We start from the raw sequence: 20045 nt of genomic DNA on the forward strand, positions 1-20045 counted from the left end.
AAAATAGTTATCTTGCAGAGGCCTTTAGAGTTTTGCTTCTCAAAATGGAGTCAATGGAGACTATGGGGTCTGCAAGGGATGTACAAGGTCATCAAATTCTGCCCACTGGGGTCATTCGTACCACATGACCTGAGAAAACTGACTTGATAATCCTGTATTCTATGCTTTTTTTGCACTTGTTGACTTACTGGCACATTATTTCTGTTGCTATATATGTCTTCAGCAATCATAGCTCAGTCTGCCGATACAGCCATATGTAGAAATGCTTGAAAACCCCTGACATATGGAACCTAATGTGTCATTCTATAAATACATAAGGTGTTAAGTTATTGTCCTAAATATAAGCTTTTTATCAATGACATGTGAATGTTGCTCCTATCTTGTTATAATCTCTTTATAGTTCTGGATAAATTTACAGCTGTGAAGGATTTTACACTCCCGTTAAACCCACTTCCTTTACTTGGTGCCTACATTATTCATGAACTTTATGTTTATTGAAATTATATTGTATGTATATCTATATGTATATTTTTTACATTCATGTAGTGTTACCACATCGCTCAAATATCTCAGTGCCCTTCGAATTCAGTGAATTACTTGGAAGTCTAGTGACTGTTGATATGCAAGCAATCATGGGTGCCATTTTGTGCGCAACAAGATCCACAAACAGTGAGATGAACATTCCTGCTGCTGCTCAGGTAACACCTTGGGATCTTCTCACATCTGCCTGAACCATCCGACCAGGCAGACGGAAACCTCCGCTTCATATCTCATCTAGAGTATGGCGTGTGTGACAATTTCACCCTTCAGCATTGCACCGGGGAGTCGGCCGAGATTATGGTGGTCGCATTCCTGGCATGGGGCTTGAACCCACAACCTTCTGACCCATCGGCAAAAGTGCTGTCAACTGAGCCATGCTGAGTTACAGTTGTTTCATATTCGTGCTGTGAACCCAGCATTACATAACGACTGAGAAGCTACCTACTGCTTACTTTACTCTTGAGTGTCAGCTTGACTCAGCAGCAGCACTCTTACCACAGAGTCGAGCCCCGCTCCAGACTTCAGCACTGAGTCTACGCCGATACTTCGGTGCAGTACTGAGGGAGTGCTGCATTGTCAGACGTCTTTCGGATGAGACATTAAACCAAGTCCCCTGTTGCCATAGTTGCCTACATAACAACAGTGACTGCATTTCAAAAGTACTTGATTGGTCAGGGACGTGAATGATGCTATATAAATACAAGTCTTCATTCCTTTTGTTTCCACATTTTTGGACTGCAGTAAAGTATCACTTAAATGACCTTAACCACTTCACGAGCTGCTTCCATGTACTTAAGTTTGGGAGCACTAGGATAATTACTGCATTTGTAATTAACCATCTGAGGAATGTTGCACAATAGCCTATTTATACTTATAAGTTATGTAACATTACAATTAGCCGAATGCATCATTTTTGATTTTCGGTATAAGTTTAATGTGCCCTTATTCCTTAGCAGTATATTTTTAATACTTAATAAAATAACATAATTAAGGAAGTAATTCACCAGCCTTCCAGTGAGTTGAAACAGCGATGTATTCCCCTCCCCTTATTGCTCCTGAGGTGATAATGGGCCAATTGCAGTGTGAGGTCCTTTGAATCTGTTGGTGTCATGTGACACATTCCAATCAATGTAGCCTCCAGTATATAATCACATAACGGGCTACTATTTATCCCATATATTGGTCCTGGCAACATAATAGTAAATGTGCTTATAATACACATGATATCAAATGGAATATCATCCGTGCTTCTGTGAATGCATTGGTTTTGATAGATCACGAGTGTCTAACTCTCAGGACTGGGAGTCAGCAAAAGTTACAAAAGACTTCTGTTCCTTTTATTTTGGATGGTACTTTCTTAGGCCTCCTCCTGTGCTGTAAGATTCTTTCAGCCCATTATGCCTGTGCCGGCTCTTTGAAAGAGCTATCCAATTAGTCCCACTCCCCTGCTCTTTCCCCATAGCCCTGCAGATTTTTCCTTTTCAAGTATTTATCCAATTCCCTTTTGAAAGTTACTGTTTAATCTGCTTCCACCGCCCTTTCAGGCAGCGCATTTCAGATCATCATAACAAGCTGCATTAACAGAAATTTCTCCTCATCTCCTCCCAACCCTCCTGCCGATGGAAACAGTTTCTCCCGATCGATTCCCTTCATAATTATGATGTGGAGATGCCGGTGATGGACTGGGGTTGACAATTGTAAACAATTTTACAACACCAAGTTATAGTCCAGCAATTTTATTTTAAATTCACAAGCTTTCGGAGACTTCCTCCTTCCTCAGGTAAATGTTTCATATTTACTTCATAATTATGAACACCACCATTAAATTACATAATTATAAATTACTTCATAATTATGAACACCACCATTAAATCTCCCCTTAACCTTCTCTGCTCTAAGGAGAACAACCCCAGCTTCTCCAATCTCTCCACATCACTGAAGTCCCTCATCCCTGGTACCATTCTGGTAAATCAAGAACTTGATACTAAAGGAGTACAGCAACAAAAGTTTGTGTAAGATAAGGAAAACCAAGAGCAGTGAGTGTTGTTAAGTCTCCTTCAAATGCCAAGTTGCAGGTATTCATGCAGATCTGCCGTCTCACGTTGCTTCGAGTTAATGCATGGACAGTGTTTCCTCAGTGAGGCAGGTAAGTGGCATATCAAAGGGATGGTGTCTTGTAATTCAGTGGGACAGGGGATGTGTATTACTGCTCACAATGATACCCAAGTCACAGCATGTGTCCGTACTGTGTGAGTCAGAAACTTCCCTCCTCTTATTCACCCTCAGATTCAGATCAGCTTCAGCACTGCACTCGATGATCATAATCGGAATATCCTGGTGGAACTGTCCCCATTTCTCCGCCCCCCAACTCAAACTGCTGATTTTAAACCCAGCAAAAATCAATTGGTGGCTCAGGAATTGGCCCCAATAAAGGAACCACTCTCTTAGCTGTGTTCAAAGATTTAAATCAGAAAGTCGTGGGTTCAAGTCCCACTCCAGAGACTTGAGCACAAAATCCAGGCTGACACTCCAATGCAATACTGAGGGAGTGCTGCACTGTCAAAGGTGCCATCTTTCTGATGAGACATTAAACCTGTGTGCCCTTTCAGGTGGACGCAAAAGATCCCATGGCACTAATCGAAGAGTAAGTGAGTTCTCCCCGGTGTCCTGGGCCAATATTTATCCCTCAACCAGCATCACTAAAACAGATTACCTGGTCATTATCACATTGCTGTTTGTGGGATCTTGCTGTGTGCAAATTGGCTGCCACGTTATCTACATTACAACAATGGTTACTCTTCAAAAGTACTTAATTGGCTGTAAAGCCCTTTGGGACGTCCTGAGGTCGTGAAAGGCTCTATATAAATGCAAGTTAATTCTTTCTTTCATTAAATCTAGTTTTAGATTCTAGCCTGTTGACTGGTCAGTGAGTTTTTTTAAAACTGCAGTCTCTCTTTTTCTCCCATCCTCTTCCAACTACCTCTTGTCTCTTCCAGGTTAAGTTTCCAATACTTTCTGTGCTTACTGGCTACCTGGCTATTCGTGAGGAGATATCTGCAAACGTCTTCTACAAAAATAAAAAAAAGTTGTTCCATGAGTTGAAAGAAATTACTTTTCTTTCATAACAAATTCCTGCCTGAGTCTAGCGGTGATGTGACAGCTTTAAGGCGGCAAGTGAATCACAGGCACACAGGATGCAGAGAACATCTCGATTAAGAATCAGCTAGTTTAAATTAAGGTCTTTCCTTTCCTGCTGATAATGGAGAACTCGAAAGAAAGACTTGCATTTATACAGCGCCTTATCGCGTCTCAAATATCTGAGTGCTTCACTTACAAAGAATTACTTTGAAGTGCAGTGCAGGCAAACGAGGCCCCTCCAACAGCAACCAGTTACTGTTTTAATGGTGTTGGTAACAGGCAAGAGAAGGCATTCAGTCCATCTAGCCCACCTATCCACTGTATTCTCTTGGTGCATTTCTAATAACCTTGAATAGTTGAGGGAGCTAAGTTAGCCAGGGCACTGGGAGAACTCCCTGCTCTTTAAATGGCAGCATGGAATCTTTAATGTCCATCTGAACCATCAAATCAGGCAGACAAATCCTCACTGAAAGGATGGCACTGCTGACAGTGCATCACTCCCTCGGTGCACTGGAGTGTCAGCCTGGATTATGTGCTCAAGTCCTGCAGTGAGGCTTGAACCCACAACCTTCTGACTCTAAATGAATTACAAGGCAGTAATCCAGTCAAGGACTTCAGACTGTGTCATAAATGATGGGATTGAAACAGGAGTGGTTCATGAATGTTAATTGAATCCTGCCTTTGGATTTCTGCCTTAAATTCACTTAGAGCTGGCATCATTTGTCACAGGGAAATAATTTTTTTTTTCATTTCCACTGTGGAATGGTTTGCTAGAATTCTTTCACGTGGAATTTTTCTCTGTTGCTAGGAGTGGTACCATGTTGCCAGTACTGATCAGCTCAATCCAGTTTCTAGTAGGCACATATGACGAAACTGCCCACAAATTGGTTTGTCACTGAGATGACGACCTCGCCCAGAAAATCCATGGAAATAGGAAAACTCTTGCACAGTTTCAGTGGGAGATGTTGTGCTATGGTTGGGATTCAGGCAGGGTGGAGAGGATTTTTGGTAGCTTGTCAGCTATGAGTTTTGAGTAGAACTGAAAACTCATCAACAATTTAGCGCATCTATAAAATGTTACAAAACAAGTTCCAATCTCATGGCTGTCAGATTGTTACAACACCTGTTGCAGTTCATTTATCCCCATCACACACACATTAATCTGGTACCAAATGTAAAAAAGCAATCAGTTTTGGAATATTAACTTTCTCTTTATTTGATGTTTCACTTTACAGTGAGGTAATGGACCAGTCACACAGTGATTAAGACAGACTGTACAATGCTGGTGTTGGCTGATGACCAAACTCAGCTCCTTAAAACTTACCTCTTTGACCAAGCTTTTGGTCACCTGTCCTAATATCTCCTTATGTGGCTTGGTGTCAAATTTTGTTTGATAATCACTCCGGTGAAGCGCCTTCGGAAGTTTTACTACGTTAAAGACGCTGTGTAAAAGCAAGCTGTTGTTGAATTGCCCAAAATAGCCAGTATGTTTAATGTGTTATAAGTGGCCCCTTTGTAATTGACTTCATTGGAAATGGCAAATAGTTAGTGCTATTTGCCCAATACAGGAGGCTGCCTGTGATAATCATGGACTGTAAATGAAAACATTATTGAAATCCTGACTGATCTGGGACAGGTCAGATGGACCCAAAAGTGTTTTCCAATTCTCTTACATACTTACGTTCCTCTAACAGGGTTACTGAGAGTCTGGTACAAGTTACAGGGTGACTAATGATCCAGCGCAGTAATCATTACACACAGCTAGGGAACAGCAGCATTGAAGATTTTATACATTGAAAACGGAAAATTGAATCTCCCACTTAGCTGCTCAAAACCTGTCCCGTAAGTTTTTATTTTAAGATTGTCCACAGAGCCACTGTACTGGTATTGCATTCTGCTGCAGTCATTACCAGACAGCGCTACACAGAATAATTGTTACCTGGGAATCAATGCAAGGCAGACTCTTAATCAAGAGAGTCAGACGGCATCATAAACTGTGATCAAAGCATGTGTATTTTATAACTCCCAGCTGAGTCCAGAGGTTAGATTACACTTTTGAAATTGCTCCCAGATATCCATCATCCAGGGTACTTGTTCCTCAATGTGTCTTTACAGTTTTTCAGTTTTGGGGGAGTGGGTTTATTTTGTTTTTGGACATTTTTTATTCTTTCCCTGACAGTGTTTGTCAATGTTGGCACCAGCATTCTCCCAGAAATTTATGAAATATTTTACCATATCTCTCAGAAACATCTCTGACACTCCACATGAAATGAATTTCTTTGAAGTGGGTGACTCATCCTGTAATCCAATAGGAGTGTCTAATGACTGCAACATCATTGCTGCAGGATTACTGTGAAACTGATTACCATGGAAACCGAGCAGCGTACAGAAATAATAAAGGTACCTGGTCATCGAAAGTTTACAGAAGAAACCATTGTTTTCTTTCCCTGCATTCGCACACAAGGGCAAATATTTCATCACTTTCTATTCTATTCCTAATCGAAAAAGAAACTAAGGAAGAGTCTCAGTTGAGTGTAAAAAAATACGTTGGGCAACATTTATAATTTAAATGAAATAGTATATCTTAGTCATGCATAGCTGCTGAAAACCACTTTGAATGCTCTAATGAGTTTTATTTCTCCACTCTAACGTGCTGGCCAAATTCTGCACAATACGTCCTCCCGTTGTGCCAAAATGTCCCCTTTTCATCCCTGCCTCAAAGAAAAAACATATTTCGAGATGTAATGCAGTTTTACTTTCACTGGACTGCTGACGAGTCAAACTCCTGTGGTGATACTGCAGACTTTGTAAAGACACAAACTGCATGTTAAAGATTACGAATGTTGACCTGCAGAGTTAGTTCCTTGGCAGGTTAAGGCATCAACAACAAATAGAAGCCCCTTCTCTCTTTTTTTTTGAAACCTGTAATTGAATAAAAGGAGGTGGTGAAAATGTTGCTTATGAAAGGCCTGCTGCCTTCAATTATGGTTTTGATTGGAAGAGACTGCACAGATGTAGCTTTCGTTGGTCACTGGGTCTGCTGCCTGTGTTTGGAAATCCTTCAGCCTGTGTTGTTTCAGCCGATCTGTTCAGCGAGGATAAGTGCCTTTGTGAGTGCGGCCCTGCTACTGGGCATGTTTAAGGATAATGAGTTCTAACAGCATGTTTTGGAACGTGCTGGTTGCATGTCGTTTGTTTCCAGTTTCTGAGGATACAGACACAAAAACAGTAACCAACTTTGAAGGAAATTTATTTTTTTAAATTGCTATTTTTGGTTTAACTTTTGAATAAAGTTTGTGGTCGTGACTGAGTTGTTAGAGGAGGGGTAAATGTGTGTGTTCTTAGTATCAGAATATTTATCATTAAGCAGATTGATGGGACACCATTCAGCCCATCATGCCTGTGCTGGATCTCTGAAAGAGTTATCCACTTCCTTCCATTCCTCCGCCCTTTCCCTATACCTTTTTAGTTTCCCTATATCTACACAGGAACAGGAGGAGGCCATTCAGCCCCTCGAGCCTGTTCCGCCATTTAATTAGATTATGGCTAATCTGTATCTTAACTCCATCGACCCGCCTTGGTTCTGTAACCCTTAATACCCTTGCCTAACAAAAGTCTTATCTATCTCAGTTTTTAAATTTTCAATTGACCCCCAGCCTCAACAGCTTTTTGGGGGGAGAGAGTTCCAGATTTCCACTCCCCTTTGTGTGAAGAAGTGCTTTCTGACATCACCCCCTGAACGGCCTAGCTCTAATTCTAAGGCTATGCCCTCTGGACTCCTCCAGAACAAGGAGGCATAGCCTTAGACGAGGGTCACGATATAACAGGTGTACTGTGCTATTTCTCCTTGGGGCCCAGATACTGCAAATAGTTGAAGCTTCATTTAAAGACCAACTGAACTAAGTATTGTACTTCAAGTAATTTTTAAGCCTTGTAATTTTTGTAAATATAATTGTATTTTTTCCCGATGAATTCCTTGTGTATCAAAGCCTTTCTCCTCCATAGTTGTGACATCCTAAATGATAAAATTAGAGATAACCGAAATATAGAACTGGAGGAAGAAACAGCTGGGAGCAGCAGTTTACTCGAGCGTGCGTGTGCGCGCACACACACCTTAAACTAATGCAATTTAAAATAGTCAGAAGGGCATAATTCACTCCAGAATGTCTGCAAACAATTAAGACTATGAAGAATGACCAGTGCTGGAGATGTGGCCAACAGGGAGCGAATCATAAACATGTGCTGTGAAGTTGCCCAGTCCTAATTCCGTTTCACCAACCAATTACCCTGCCCCCTCCCTCCCTCCCCCCGTCTCAAAGCAGTGATATTGAAGGGATGAAAACTAGAGTCTGCTCAGACTTCGAATCACAGCTACAAATTAAAATGGTGCTGCAAATGTACAAAGGTGAAGAAGAAAGAAAGAATTAACTTGCATTTATATAGCGCCTTTCACAACCTTAGGACATCCCAAAATGCTTCGCCGCCATTGAAGTACTTTTGAAGTGTAGTCGCTGTTGTAATGTAGGGCAGGGTGGCAGTCAACTTGTGCACAACAAGTACTGCGATCAATGACCTGATATGTTTTACTGATGTTGGTTGAGGGAGGAATGTTGGCCAGGACACCAGGAGAACTTCCCTGCTCTTTTTCAAATAGTGCCATAGGATCTTTTACACCCACCTGAGAGAGCAGACATTGGTTTAATGTCTCGTCGGAAAGACGCTACCTCCGACAGCACAGCACTTCCTCAGGACTGCATTGCAGTTTGAACCTAAACTGTGTGCTCCAGACTCTGGAGTGAGACTTGAACCCACAACCTTCTGATTCCGAGGTCAGAATGCTACAACGAATCAGCCACAGTAGATAAGCAGAGTCTTGGATGTGGGGCGTCTCCTACCTTAGCAAGAGATGGCTTGAGGAGACCAAAGGAAAAATATAATTCCTTTCTTCAAATAAATATGGACCACCTTTACCTTGCACGTCTACTGTAGGTCATTCTAATGCAATTGGGGCCTAAATCCTAAGGTCACTGCTTTGCTGCCATTCTGCCAAACTCTCGGCTGCCCGCAGCAAAGGACGAAGACCCTGCTCCAAGTCGAGAGGACTGGGCCCTTCAAAAACCAGGGATGGGCAGCACCTACTTTGACTGCCAACAGGAAAAATCAGCATGGCACTGAACTAGCGGAGACTGAGCACCGTCGGACTGAACAGGTCTGGGCCATTGTTTAATTCTTCAGCTCCAAAAGGATACGAGAGCCTTTCTCAAGATAATTGATCCCCACGGTGGGGCGGGGTGGGGGGTGGGGGTGAAAGTCTTGCAAACTCCCCTCTCGCTGGAATTTGGGTTAGATTTTCCAACAGGCAGAAAATCGTGGTTTCACCCCATTTTCTAAACCCCCCCCCCCCGCCACCCCCAGATAATCCACCCACTCTGATCCCTCCCCTCCTCTGCCCTGATACATTTAACTCACATTTTGTCCACGACGTTTATTTGTTCTTCCTGTTAAGTTGACCATCTCCCCTCCCTATCATTTCTCGGACCAGTACTTTTGATACCGTACTCCAAACAGCTCAACTGAACCATTTATCAGCTTAGTCCAAGTTGGTTCCGTTCTCATCTGAGGATTAGAACAGTTTAGATCAGCCAAATATGAAAGAATTCAATTTGATAAAATTTTAATTGGAATGTTGAGCTTGACAACGCGAAGAAGCTCAGTTAACATATCGGCAGCTGATGGACGCTGGGCTTAATAACTGCATTCTTATTAGTGTTGAGGTCCATTGCAGTCCAGCTCAGAAACTTCTCAAAGCCCATTCTTCCTTCCTCGCCTTCACATCAGTCCACACCAGAGAAAAAACTTCAAAGAATTTTTTTTTAAGTATTTCACTTTAAATCTTGTTTCTCTCAAGAACTACCAAAAGTGGCCCGGACTCGACCTTTATGCACGTTTCCAAAGATGACTGAGGGTAAGTTGGAATCGCACACAAACTGAACCATTATTCCAAGTTATCTTGGTGCCTGTACAGTGGGAGACCTCAGATTGTGAAGGGACTGGCACTGCCCATGAAATTAGACAATCAAGTGAACCGAGAGAGAGGCAGCTGGAGGGCCATGTGTTGAAGTAGCAGCTGTCGTGTCGCCTATCAGAATGACACCAGCTACACTGATAGCTTGGACTGTACCTTTCACCTCCAACGATGTTCATTGCTCCTGGCTCCAACTGTCACTTTTGTCAGGCGTACCGTGACCACCGACTTCAAGATGATTGGTGCAGTCAGCTTTTCAAAATAATTGCTTCCTGACTTTTATGCATTTTGAAAGTGAGGTCAGAGAGGTTGACGGCCAACTTCTTGATAGATATTTGACGTCCTCCTGCCCAGGCTCCCCACCCCCCTCCCTCCCTCCACCCTACAATCATCCACCAGCGACGCTCTTACAGGTTTCTGCACTTAATGAAAAGAAGTCTATTTTATGGTAACGGGGATAAAGCTGTCCAGAAAAGCAGTTTCTCAAACAGGACTACAATATTGTTTCACTGCACAGTTGTAGACAATGTAGCCAACTCAATCGAAGTTTCTTGAGATGTCCTACTACTCTACCAACTATCTATGCCAGGTATAACCAAATCAAGGAGCTTAATATTTGTATCAGAAGACAACTGGATTTTGTTTGGGAGTTCGACAACATAGTCAAACTTTCTTCTTCGAGTCGTTGATTTGACTTGTCAGTGTTAAAGATAACACATTATTTGTCAGCCCTCTGTTCAGTGTGATTATATTTGTAGCGATTCAGCAAGTGCTTATCTTTCAGATGCATAGGGCGGAATTCGCTCCCTAAGTCTCTCTACCTCCTCTCTCCTCCTTTAAGACGCTCCTTAAAACTTACATCTTGGTCCAAGCTTTTAGTCACCTCTCCAATTGTCTCCTTATATGGCTTGGTGTCAAATTTTGTTTGATAATCACTCCTGTGAAGCACCTTGGGATGTTTTACTACGTTAAAGGCGCTATATAAATGCAAGTTGTTGTTGTTTACTCAGTAGGGAGTAGGATTGTCAATAAAAGGAACATCAGAATGACACCAGCTACACTGATAGCTTGGACTGTACCTTTCACCTGTTAATGAAGACGAGGAAAAAGCTGAAGCCAAGTGGCTTCCTTGAGGGGATTCCTCTGGAGCTGTTGCAGTAAGAAAATGCATATCTGTTTATCTTATCTGAGAAACCATTGCATGTTTTAGTAAATTCTTCTTTTCGGCTGGTATGCTTGTTGTTTTTGTAACTGTCTGAAATGATTGGCCTAACCTGTATCCCTCTGATTAGTTCCAACCAACTAAACTCTTGAACTGCTCCAGCTCATTAACACCCCCAGAATGAGTGACCAGAGCTTCATGGATTTGAGTAACGGTCAGCTACATTGAAAGGTAACGGCCAGTCGTACATACAGTTAACTGAGCGAATCATACAATGGTACAACACAGAAGGAGGCCATTCGGCCCATCATGCCTGTGCCAGCTCTTTGAAAGAGCTATCCAATTAGTCCCACTCTCTCTGCTCTTTCCCCTGCAAATTTTTCCCCTTTAAGTATTTATCCAATTCCCTTTTCAAAGTTATTATTGAATCTGCTTCCACCGCCCTTTCAGGCAGCGCGTTCCAGATCATAACAACTCGCTGCATTAAAAAAAAATTGCTCCTTCTCTCCCATCTGGTTCTATTACCAATTATCTTAAATCTGTGTCCTCTGGCTATTCACTCTTCTGCCAGTGGAAATAGTTCAATGTTTGAAATGCTGACACAATTCAGTGATGTGATAAGGCAACCATTTCTTATACAGCCATGATATTTTATGAGAATTCAGCTGTCATAAGAGTAAAACCGTCATAAAAATCAAATATTCCAAGCCACTTGAAGCCAAATGAACAAGAGTTTGGCAACGTCAGTAGAATACAGTGCACCATTAAACACATCTAATAAAGTCATTTCAATTATAATCTTTACTTAATTGTTTCCACATTATATAAATGGAATACATTGAGGACCTGTAGAATATGATTTACATTCCACTCATGCGCTGACCATAATTTACTTATTAGTTTGATGCTTGTGAGTTATCAAGTCTGCTCTGCTATTGGGATATGAAGTGTAATAAGATTTGTAAGAGATGTGTTTATACAAGGGGAGGAATGGCCGGAGGAGTCAACTGGTATCAAGTATGAGATTTGCACAAAAAGCAAGCTGCAGAATTTAGGGAGGTTGTCTTCTTTGTTAGAAAGGTTTGAAATGGTTTTGTCACATTAAACAATGAATCTTCACAATTCATCCTCTTATTTGAGGTGAATGGGTGCACAGCTAAAAGGAAAAGGTAAAAGTGAATGTGAGGATTGATGTTTCTGTGAACAAATTCTCCTCAGGCGAATGTAATCAAAATCTCCTCTCGATTAAGTAAAGAAAGAACTTGCATTTATATCATGTCTTTCAGGACACCCCAAAGCACTTTACAGCACTACTTTTGAAGTGTAGTCACTGTTGTCATGTGGGAAACACAGCAGCCAATTTGCACACAGCAAGATCCCACAAACAGCAATGTGATAATGACCAATCTGTTATTGGTTTTGGTTGAGGGATAAGTGTTGGCCAGGACACTGGGGAGAACTCCCTTGCTCTTCATTGAAATAGTGCTGTGGGATCTTTTATGTCCACCTAAGAGGACAGACAGGGTCTCAGTTTACCACCTCATCCAAGAAACAGCATGTCAGACAGTGCAGCACCCTCTCAGTACTGGTACTGGAGTGTCAGCCTAGATTTTGTGCTCAAGTCTCTTGTGTGAGACACTGAACCCACAACTTTCTGACTCAGAAGCGAGAGTGCTACCCACTGAGCCGAGGCTGGCACATCACAAGAGTCCTTGGCAAAATGAAGCCAGCTCATCTTAAACCATTTTCAATGGGTCAAAAGTCTACAACATAAACCCTCTTTAAATCATGTGACATGACACTGCTATCTGCTGCTCTTCACCAGACTTCCTGATGCAAATAACTAGAACATTCTAGAACCAACCACTTAAATGCCATGGCTACTAGTGCAGGTCAGAGGCTGGGTATTCTGCAGTGAGTGGCTCACCTCCTGATTCCCCAAAGCCTCTCCACCATCTACAAGGTACAGGTCCGGAGTGTCATCGAATACTCTCTACTTTCCTGGATTGGTGCAGCTGCTACCACACTCAAGAAGCTCAACACCATTCAGGACAAAGCAGTCCGCTTGATCAGCACCCCATCCACTAGTTTAAACATCCACTCCCTCCACCACCGGCGCACCATGGCTGCAGTGTATACCGTCTACAGGATTCACTGCAGCAACTCACAAAGGCTTCTTCATCAGCACCTCGTACACCTGCCACCTCCACCATCCAGAAGGACAAGGGCAGCAGGTGCATGGAAGCATCGCACTATCCTGACTTGGACATATCTTGTGTTCCTTCGTCGTCGCTGGGTCAAAGTCCTGGAACACCCAACCTAACAGCACTGTGGGAGAACCTTCACCACACGGATTGCAGCCGTTCAAGAAGGCGGCTCACCACCACCTGCTCAAGGGCAATTAGGGATGGGCAATAAATGCCGGCCTTGCCAGCGATGCCCATATTCCCGAGAATGAAAAGAAGTTTCTGTGTAGCACGCCACGTAGCGCATTGTTTCGGGGGGAATTGATGTCACCTCCTTCACCCATTAAGTGCCTTTCCTTGCCATACCCAGAGACTGTTAGCTTCCACGTGCCAATTGCTTAACGTCACATTCTGTCAGACACTACAATCCCTGCAACTGCCATTTATTCTGTTCCTTAATTTTTTTTATAAACTCCTTTTTTAGGAGTGAACTGAACCCCACGTAATGTAAGGAACAAATTGCTGGAAGTGAATTGAAGGTGATAATCCAGTCCCAGGTTTATGGTAACAAAGTTTATAATCACTAGTAACTTGTATTCCACTTTTATTACATGGTGTTTTGGGATTTTTACAGCAGTTTTGGGAATCAAAGTCCACGATTCCATCTGTGATTCCATGGAAACCAAAAGCCAGCAGCCTTGTTATGATGTAATGGGAGGCTCTCCATTGTATTACAGCCTCGTAACGAGCTCTGGGCCGTTACCCTATCCTACTGCTCACGTGCTCACATTCCTGAATTTCCCCGCTCGCTCTGCATTCCTAAACCAGTCCGTTTGTTTCTTCGTTCCATTAAATGCAATCTTTCGTATAAAGATAACTTACTTATGTGTGAAAGCAAAGTTTTTCCCGTCAATTTAACTCTGGTCTCCAAGGAGAATGTTGCACGTGAGCAGAGGGGCTTCTTGATGTATACGTACATGGAATGTTTTATATGGTGAGCAACAATGCTAATGGTCTGTCTCTCAAGTTGGGATTTCTGGGATGATGTAGAGCCTATTGTTTTAAAATTCATTCTTGGGATGTGGGCGTCGCTGGCAATGACAACATTTACGGCCCATCCTTAGTTGCCCCTTGAGAAGGTGGTGGAGAGCCGCCGCCTTGAACCACTGCAGTCCGTGTGGTGAAGGTTCTCTCACAACGCTGTTAGGTGGGGAGTTCCAGGATTTTGACCCAACGATGATGAAGGAATGGCGATATATTTCCAAGTCAGGATGGTGTGTTTGACTTGGAGGGGAACTTGGAGATGATGGTGTTCCCATGCACCTGCTGCCCTTGTCCTATTAGGTGGTGAAGGTCGCGGGTTCGGGAGGTGCTGTTGAAGAAGCCTTGGCGAGTTGCTGCAGTTCATCCTGTAGATGGTACACACTGCAGCCACTGTGCGCCGGTGGTGGAGGGAGTGGATGTTTAAGCGGGTGGATAGGCTGCCGAGGCAGCAAACTCCTTTGTCTGGATGGTGTCGAGCTTCCTGAGTGTTGTTGCAGCTGCACCAACATATTCATATATAGATAACAACGACTGAGAACAATGCAACCAAAATGTTTCACTGGGGAAAGGTTTTCTTTTGGAATACATCTGTTCTTATTTTCCCAGTGCAATTTACAATAGCTATGGCAGCTCTAATTCCAGCTCCCTGACCTTTCTTCATATAACTTAATGTACTTGCGTCCCATTACTTTACTTCCCTGTGTGTAATGAGATCAGTAATACCTTCTTCACAAGCGTTATAAATTTTCCCACCGAGCAATAGTGTACCTGAAGTACAAAAAGGGCAGGAGTAAGAATAGAAAATGAGAGGCAAAATTGTTATGTTTTTGAGTCTTATTTTTCAGTTTTGGATTTAGCACAGCCTTTTCGTTCCACTGCTTCAAACCTTCAGCGAAATAACAGCATAGGTTCCTCCGCATCTCCATCAGCTGCGTTGCCCTATTGGCTAGCAGTCGCTTCAAGGCATGTAACAGTACAAAAGGCCAGCAGTTGATGAATCTCCTCAGATATGTGGCTGGCAAGACTGAGTACCAGAAATTCTAACCAGCCACCAGAGAGGTGTTAAGGAGACATCAAATTGTTAGGCTGCAAAAGTGCTCCAAGAGGTACTTTACACCTGATTAATTGAGTCTTATAATTTTCTAATCATTACCTAATAATATGCAGCCTTGATCGCAACCATATTGTACCTATTGCTGGCTTCTGCAATCATCCAGTCTCAAAATACTTCCAAAAATGCCTCGCATCTAGACAACATAACAACACCTTTCATCTTTCAATCTCATTATGACAGTAAATTCATTCAGGAATTACAGACTTCAGAAGTGATTTGTATCTATTGGTTAAACGCAAAGGTTGAAAATTACAACACAAATCACAGTCAGAATCTTGATTTACATTGCAGTTTTCTAAGGCTGACATTCAATAGACAGGCATAAATCACCAGAGTAGCATTACTGCTTAAATATAGTGAGGATACAGTGGTACAATATAACCGGTGAATTCATTTCATTCATCTTACTCTTTTAGTCATGCTGTTCAGTTTTACTATATCGAGATGTAACTGTTTCAACCAGTGGGTGTGTGTGCCAAAATTAGTCTTCATTTCTGACCTTAGATCCAAGATGCCACCATAATTGAGTTTTCAATAATAAGATAAATATCCCATTATAATTGAAGTGTACAGTGTTTCTGAACTTGAATAATGTGGGAGCGCTCGGTTATTACTGAATACAAGAGATGAAGATTAGGCAGTAGTTTCAGAGTGAGAGAACAATGCTCCTGTGTGATTTTATATATCTTTCAGCAAGTCTAGTGAGGAATTCAAACTTTAGAAATCTTTTGTGCGCCAAATAGCTCATTTAAGATGAGACAAAATGAAATTATAGTCTCTATAAAGAAGATATCTGTAAAGAAATAAATCCTAGAGGAGGCACATCTTCAAAAAATCTCTCATGAAAAGCCCCGCTGACCACAGTCTATCTGTCCCAGTAATTCTCTGTCAGATTGTGTTGCTCTTTCTACCTTTGACATGAGTTTATCTCCTAATGGATTAGGTAACACAGTAGACTAGCACAGCAGGTCTGAGGTGTATGCAACCTATCTGCCTGCATGTTCCTCCCAACTGAAAGAAAGAAAATAGGGAAATGTCCAGGAAAATACTGAAAATAACTGGAGAAAATTCAAACTCTGGAACTGTTTCAGAGAAGAATCACAGTCAGTTCCTTAGACTCAAGAACTAAGTGATAGAGACTGGAGAAACTTGGATTTGAGAAGTGACCTTCTATGAGTATATAAGATATTACATGAGATGGACAAGAGAGATCTGGAACAATATTTCAAACTAAAACATGACAATAGGACCTTGCATGAGCTCAGGACGTCCCAAAGTGCTTTACAGCCAATTAAGTATTTTTGAAGGGTAGTCACTCTTGCAATGGAGGAAACACGGCAGCCAATGTGTGCACAGCAAGGTCCCACAAACAGCAATGAGGTAATGACCAGATAATCTGTTTTAGTGATGTTTGGTTGAGGGATAAATATTGGCCAGGACACTGGGGAGGACTCCCCTGCTCTTCTTCGAATCAGGCTGTGGGAATTTTTGCGTCCACCTGAGAAGGCAGACGGGACCTCGGTTTAACGTCTCTTCTGAACGATGGCACCTCCGACAGTGCAGCACTCCCTGCAAGTTTTCCTCTTCAAATATTTATCAAATCCCCTTTTGAAAGTTGCTATTGAATCTGCTTCCACCGCCCTTTCAGGCAGCGCATTCCAGATCATAACAACTCACTGCTTAAAAAAAAATTCTCCTCCTCTCCCCTCTGGTTCTTTAGCCAATTACCTTAAATCTGTGTCCACTGGTTACTGACCTTCCTGCCAGTGGAAACAGTTTCTCCCTATTTCCTCCATCAAAACCCCTTATAATTTATTAAATCTCTATTAAATCTCCCCTTAACCTTCTCTGCTTTAAGGAGAAGAATCCCAGCTTCTCCAGTCTTTCCACACAACTGAGGTCCCTCATCCCTGGTACCATTCCAGTAAATCTCCTCTGCACCCTCTCCAAGGCCTTGACATCCTTCCTAAAGTGTAGTACCCAGAATTGGACACAATACCACAGCTGAGACCAAGCCAGTGACTTACAAAGGTTAAGCATAACTTCCTTGCTTTTGCACTCTATGCATCTATGTATAAAGCCAAGGATCCTGTATGCTTTTTTAATAGCCTTATCAACTTGTCCTGCCACCTTTAAAGATTTGTGTAGAATTTCACTCTATATTATAAACCGTTCTGATTTGCAAAAGTTCATGGTTTAAGTGCAGAAATAACAGAATATACATTTTGTTACGTCAGTTTGCAATATATAGGTCTGGCACCTTGACTTTTTTGGGAAATGAATTGGCAGTTGTTACCGGCAGATTGCGATTAATGTGGATCCTCCTTGGTGTTGGATCCTGCCCAAAGCTCAAATCAACATGGGGACCGAAGGGCCTCTATCCGTGCTGTATAACTCTATGACCCCACTTGCCAGCAGGCCGTCATTATTTTGTCGAATATAATGTGTCCGTGTTATTTTCTCGAGCCGTTGTTTGTAGGAAATGGAGAGCGTTCCCTCAGGGTAGTTGACTGCACCGGAGAAGAGGTCATTGGTAATGAAGAACATTGGACAGGTGACGTCTAGAGTCCCAGTGCACAATGGACATCTGAGATTGAAAATTATGGGGAAATAACTTACACAGTCTGGTTTAAGAATTATAAGGGTATCATTTTCAGAAAATACAGGGAAGATGAAGTGCCTTGTGTATATATTGTAATAAAAAGCAGGTGGCAACAGTCTCTGAGCATTGCAGGCCAAGGTTCAGTTAGAAGCAATACAAACATCAGACTCTCTGGTGCAATACTGTGTATATTTTACATATAGGAACAAATAAATGAAAAATTGATGCCATTACATTTGAGCTTGATTTTTCTTCTGCCTCCTCTTCAAAATTCCCTCCATGTCGCATATCAACAGTAGATAATTGGCCTGGATTCTCAGGGTTGTTGATTTCACCAGAAAATCCCGACGGTTATTTCACTCGTGTAATATTTAGTGGTCACCCGCAGGATTTTGCGTTCCAAAATTTAGTTTCTTCATCTTTACTTTCGTTTTTGCTTGCTCTTGTTGCATTTTTCCTTTTTGTTGTTGAGAACTGAATATGCTAAGTGGCTGTTCCCCTACGCCGTGATGGTAACTCTCGTTCAAAGGGTAATAAGCTGCCTTTCTAAAAGGGGAAATTAAAACCACAATTTACTTTTGAAAAGCTTCATGGAGCTTGAGGTTTCCCCACCCCCTCTCCTCCATCCCAAGCAGACTCTTTGTGACCCTGTTTTGGGGTCTGTGTCTGTTTTGGTTGGGGGTTTGGGGGGAATTTCCAAATGTAGAAGTGAATGAGTTGGGTTCTACCAAACTTTGCAGCCTTTAGGACCCTAACTACCGATCTCTAATGTTTTTTATTTGTCGTACAGGGAGGTCATGTTGGTTATTAAATAATTCACGGCACTTAAGTGTTTATTAATGGATGCTTCAGGCTTCGTTTTGCCTGTGACAAGTTAAATAGAGTCTGTCTACTGCAGCAGGTCGGGTGAACATGATGGTCTTACTGCACTATTCGAAGGAGTGCAGAGAATTCTACTGCTGTCTCGACCAATATCATCAAAAACTGATTTATTGGTCATTCATACCAGCGCTGTTAATGGGATGCTGCTGGCACAAAATGGCTGCCATGTTCGCCTACAGAACAGGCAATGCACCTTTAACAACAACTTGCATTTATATAGTGCCTTTAATGTAGGAGAATGTCCCAAGAGGTTTCACAGGAGCGTAATCAGACCAAAAAATTGACACCGAGCCAAAGAAGGAGATATTAGAACAGGTGACCAAAAGCTTGATCACGGAGGTAGGTTTTAAGGAGCATCTTAAAGGAGGAAAGAGAGAGGTAAAGAGGTTTAGGGAGGAAATTCCAGAGCTGAGGACCTAGACAGCTGTAGGCACGGCCACCACTGGAGGGATGATGAAAATCAGGGATGTGCAAGAGGCCAGAATTGGAGGAGCGCAGAGATCGCGGAGGGTTGTAGAGCTGGAGGAGGTTACAGAGATTGGGAGGGGCGAGGCCATGGAGAGATTTGAACACAAGGATGAGAATTTTAAGATCGTGGCATTCGGAGACCAGGAGCCAATGTAGGTCAGCGAGCTTAGGGATGATTGGTGAACTGGACTTGGTGCGAGTTAGGATACAGGCAGCAGATTTTTGGATGAGCTCAAGTTTGTGGAGAGTGCAAGATGGGAGGCCGCCCAGGAGAGCATTGGAATAATCAAGGTAATTCATTGCACGAAACCCTTTGAGATGTTTTGACATGATACAGATGTTATGTAGGTATGAAATGGCTCTTTGAGAAAAGTAGTTGTCACATTACTATGTTATTGTCTATCATGAGATACCAGAAACCCGATCACAGTGGGTGAAAAGGCCAACAAACCAATTAATTGAGGCAGCCTGATAGAAAGATTCTCCTTTTGGTTCTGGATCCCAATTATAGCTGAAATGAACACTGTTAGAAGATGACTTAAAACATCAACTATTATATGATGCCATGAAGTATAGAAATATAGGTTTATATTATATTTGATATCTCTAAATATTACAAAAATATGTTTCAATGCATGAATGTTGCACACGAGAAATCGAAACAAATTGGGCAGAAATGTGCCAGACTCTCTTTTTTGTGGAGCATTTTGAGTATTTTTCTATGTTAAAGGTGCTATATAAATGCAAGTTGTTATTGTGGTTTCATTAGCCAGCTGTAAGACACACACACCACCGGCGCACAGTGGCTGCAGTGTGCAACACGGACTGCAGCGGTTCAAGAAGGAGGCTCACCACCACCTTCTTAAGGGCAATTAGGGATGGGC

Source organism: Heptranchias perlo, chromosome 36 (assembly GCF_035084215.1).
Source record: "Heptranchias perlo isolate sHepPer1 chromosome 36, sHepPer1.hap1, whole genome shotgun sequence".
Lineage (NCBI taxonomy): Eukaryota > Metazoa > Chordata > Chondrichthyes > Hexanchiformes > Hexanchidae > Heptranchias > Heptranchias perlo.